Source organism: Antechinus flavipes, chromosome 5, assembly GCF_016432865.1.
Source record: "Antechinus flavipes isolate AdamAnt ecotype Samford, QLD, Australia chromosome 5, AdamAnt_v2, whole genome shotgun sequence".
Taxonomy (NCBI): Eukaryota; Metazoa; Chordata; class Mammalia; order Dasyuromorphia; family Dasyuridae; genus Antechinus; species Antechinus flavipes.
In genome coordinates this window covers 300,421,544-300,426,210 of record NC_067402.1, presented here as the reverse complement: position 1 = coordinate 300,426,210, position 4,667 = coordinate 300,421,544, and positions in this window count along the sequence as shown.

Sequence of the window (4,667 nt, the reverse complement as noted above, 5' to 3'; positions counted from 1 at the left end):
CTCGTTCGCGGTGGTTGTTTTCTTTTTCTCCCCTGGAAGGGGGTGGGGTGGGGAGTCGATCAGCTGGCAAGAGAGATGGATTCCCGGGGCCGGGATGATGCTCAGATCAGAGGGAGAAAGGAAGAAAACATTGGAACTGATAAATGAATGAATGAATGAATGAATGTTGGAGTCTAACTTTCTGGGTACTTAGAAAAATACAATACTTTAAAAAGAAATATAGGGGGAAAATATACTTTACACGGGGGTGGGGTGGGTGGGAATCTGGTCTCAAGAAAGGTTGCATCCTAGGGCAAGCATAAAAGGGAGGGAGGGAGAAAATTTCAGAGCACAGTTTTACAAAAATGAATGTGGAAAACTATGTTCCATTGGAAAAATGAAATCCGTTTGCCTGCCGCCCCGCACCCTCCCCCCCCCCCTCCCCCCGGGAGCTGGGGTAGAGAATTATTTCTGTGTCTGACTGAACGGTTAAAACAAGCAAGCAAACAAAAAGGATGCGATGGGGGGAGGGACGCGGGGGGGGGGGGGGAGAAGTAAATTTACAATTTATTTCCCCCCTGGGCGGGTGTGTGTGTGTGTGTGTGTGTATGTATATATATATATATATATCTCTGTGTCTGTGTTAGAGAGTTATTTCTGCGCCTGACTGCGGGGGATAAAAAAACAAAAAAGATTGTGGGGGGCGGTGAGGGAAGAAAGTAAATTTACAAGTTTTTTTTTTTTTTTTTTCCCTCCTGGGCGAGCGGGGGTAATTTCTGCGCCCGACTGCACGGTTAAAACAAACAAACAAACAAACAAACAAAAAAGGATGCGGGGGTGAGGGCTGGGGTGAGGAGAGTAAACTTACAATTTTTCCCCCCCTGGGCGGGTGGGCGTGGGCGCGCGCGCGTGCGTGCGTGCGTGTGGGTGTGGTGTGGTGTGTGTGTGTGTGTGTGTGTGTGTGTGTGTGTGTGTTTTCTCCCTCCTGGCCGAGGGTAGAAAATTATTTGTGTGCCTGACTGCACGGTTAAAACCAAAACAAAAAAGGATGCGGGGGGGGGGGGGGGGGGGGGGGGGAGGGGGGGGGAATCAGTAAACTTACAATTTTTTTCCCCCTGGGCGGATGTGTGTGTGTGTTAGTTAGAGAGTTATTTCTACGCCTGACTGCAGGGGATTAAAAAAAAAAAAAAAGGACTGGGGGGGCGGGGGGGGGCCGTAAACTTACAATTTTTCCCCCCCAGGGCGGATGTGTGTGTGTGTGTGTGTGTGTGTGTGTGTGTGTGTGTGTGTGTGTGTGTTAGTTAGAGAGTTATTTCTGCGCCTGACTGCAGGGGATTAAAAAAAAAAAAAGGACTGGGGGGGCGGGGGGGGGCCGTAAACTTACAATTTTTCCCCCCCAGGGCGGATGTGTGTGTGTGTGTGTGTGTGTGTGTGTGTGTGTGTGTGTGTGTTAGTTAGAGAGTTATTTCTGCGCCTGACTGCAGGGGATTAAAAAAAAAAAAAGGATTGGGGGGGGGGGCAGTAAACTTACAATTCCCCCCCTCCCCCAGGGCGGGTGTGTGTGTGTGTGTGTGGTGTGTGTGTGTGTGTGTGTGTGTGTGTTAGTTAGAGAGTTATTTCTGCGCCTGACTGCAGGGGATTAAAAAAAAAAAAAGGATTGGGGGGGGGCAGTAAACTTACAATTCCCCCCCTCCCCCAGGGCGGGTGTGTGTGTGTGTGTGTGTGTGTGTGTGTGTGTGTGTGTGTGTGTGTGTTAGACAGTTATTTCTGCGCCTGACTGCAGGAGATTTAAAAAAAAAAAAAAAGAATTGAGGGGGGGGGGGGGGGGGGGGGGGCGGGGGGGGGGGGAATCAGTAAACTTACAAGGTTTTGGGTTTTTTTGTGTGTTTTTTTTTCTCCCTCCTGGCCGAGGTTAGAAAATTATTTGTGCGCCTGACTGCACGGTTAAAACCAAAACAAAAAAGGATGCCCGGGGGAGGGGGCCGGGGGGGGGCAGTAAACTTACAAATTTTTTCCCCTTGGGCGGGGGAGGGAGGGGGTTAGAGAGTTATTTCTGCGCCTGACTGCAGGGGATTAAAAAAAAAAAAAAAAAAAAAAAAAAAGAATTGAGGGGGGGGGGGGGGGGGGGGCAGTAAACTTACAATTTTTTTCCCCCTGGGCGGGGGAAGGTGGGAGGTTAGAGAGTTAGTTCTTCCCCCCCCCCCCCCCCCCCCGCCCCTCCTTTGTGAGTAGAGAATTATTTCTGCGTGTGACTGCGGGGGGGGGGGGGAAATAAAAAAAGGGCGAAGGGGAAGAAAATGTTGTTAGGGTCCTGGCGTGGTCACGAGCTATTGCTGTGGCTCGGACGGGGGTGGGGGTGGGGTGGGGGTGGGGGTGGAGAAGGAGCACTCTCGGACTTAGTCTCTGGCGGCGAAAATTCGGACTTAGTTTCTGGAGGAGAAAATTCGGACTTAGTCTCTGGCGGCGAAAATTCGGACTTAGTCTCTGGCGGCGAAAATTCGGACTTAGTCTCTGGCGGCGAAAATTCGGACTTAGTCTCTGGCGGAGCTGCGCATCGAGCGGGCCGTAGCGCCCCCTCGAGAGCTCCGCAGCGGGTCGTCCTCTCGGGTGGGGCTTGTCGGGGGAGATCCCCGGCGGACCCTGGTCGGTGGCCGCGGTGGGCCGGCGTTTTCCGGCGGATTTGTGGTTTTCCGGAAGTCCTAAGGGATCGTTTCTGTTGGGGTTGCCCGAGCTTGAGTTCCAGGAGGTCGGCGTGGATTTCAGGATGGTCCCGGTGAAGTGGTACGGATTTTTTCAGTGCTCCAAGGCGTGTTTGTGCCTGCAGAATAGTGAGGAAGCAGTGTTCTGGCCGTTGTTGGCAATGGGGAGACCAAGCCGGAGGATACCGCGGTGCTTTTTGTAGGCTGCCCGAGACCCCTGACGTCCTGGGCATGGTTGGGTATCTCTCCCGCTGCAGATCCCGGTCTCTGCCCGGCGCCTCGGCCTTTTTCACCGTCCTGCTTTTCTCGGCCGCGGTGTTGGCTTCTTCCCGGGGATTTGCCGCTGGCTTTCGGCGCCGTGCCGTTCTCTTCCTCCGTGGCGGGGGTGCGGCCGATCCCTTGCCCGAGTCGCGTCCGGCTCCGGGCCGTTACCCGCTCGCTCGAGCCGCGCGTGGTGCTGTGCGTTCGGGCGTCGGGCTGGCCTCCGCTTCGCTGGGAGTTCGTGCTTCGCTCGGATCGATGTGGTGACCCTGGTCCCGCGAGGGAGGGCCGTCGGGCAGACGATGGGACGGCCTCGGTTGTCTCGCTCGTGCCTGTTCCTGGCTCCCCTCCCGCCCCGCCTGGGGAAGGGGGGAGTGGCGGTTCCTGCCCCTATCCTGCGGACCGGGCCCTGCTCCTAGGGCCGATTCTGTTCGGTAGCGGCCCCGACGGGGTGACGAGCGCGGTGCTCTCGCCCCTTGCCGCCGCCTTCCCGCGATGCCTCCCCGTGGTCGGGCTTGCCCGGGGAAGACTCGAGATGCCCGTTGCCGGTGGGCGGTCGGTTTCTGGTTGCTCCCCGCTCCCCCTCGCTCTCTTCCGCTGGTTTTACGGGAGGCCGTCGCCGTCCGTGGTGCGGGGGAAAAGCCGAGAGATCAGGGCAGCCTGTTGCCGCGTCTTGGGCTCGTGTTGGCGCGCGTGTGCCGTGTTCCGAGTTCTCGCCGGGCCGCTCCTCTGCCGCGTCCGTGCGGGTCGGGTCCGTGCCGAGTTCCCCGCTCCTCTTTCTCGGACCCCTCCGGTCCCGTGGTCTGAAAGGTGTCTCCGCCAGGCGTCGAGCGCGCGTTCCTCGGGTGACGGTGTTGGAGGTTCTATCCCTCTCCCCGCGCCCCGCGCCTCCGCCCTTTGTGTCGTGCGGCCGCCGTTCCACTGCCGGAGGGTGAATAGCGAGGGGAGGCGTCTCTTGGGCTCGGCCGGGTCCCCGGCTCCCACGCGGTAGGCCTCGTGGGCCCCGTGCGTTCCTCGGCGGTGCTGCGCCCCCGCCCCGCGGTTTGGGCTCGCCCGGCGCTCTCTGGTGTTCCTCCCCGCGGTGGGGACTGGATCTTTCCGTCGCTCCTTGGGCCCGGAGCTTTTCGGACGGGGGGTTGCTCGGTGCCGATCGTCCTCGGAGCTGCTTAGCTTCTCTAGCGGACCTGGTCCCCTCTTTTTCGTGGCGAGCGGGGAAAGTGCGTTGGTTGTGTGGGTGCTGCTCTCTCCGGGGTTTCCCTAGCCCCCGTCCCGACGGGCCTCCCCCCTCCTCGACCCTTTCTCGCGCTGTGTTCGTCCTCCGCGCCTGGGACGCCGGTTTCCCCCCCTACGTGGGGCCGTGCGCGTTGGCCGTCCGTCTCGGAGCCCCGGCCCGGGGGACCCTCTCGCCGCCGACGCCGGTGGTGAGGGGTGTTCCCCCGGCGAGGGGTGGGGAATCTTCGGGCCCCCCCTCTTTCTAGAGGAGGGGGGGTGAGTCGGCTCGGTTCGTCGCCTCTCTCCCGCCGGTAGGGTCGGGGGTCCCCCCGGAGTCGTCCTGGCTCTGGGGGCCCGCCGGTTTGGGCTTTACGGGAGGCTTTTCCGCTGTCGGGTCTTGAGCGGTCGCGAGTGGTGTCGTTTGCCCCTCGGGGGTTGCGTTTTGGTCGGCTGTCCGCGGGTAGCGCTTTGGCGGTGGGTGCTGTCGAGCGGTGGAAGAAAGTGGCGCGTGAGAGG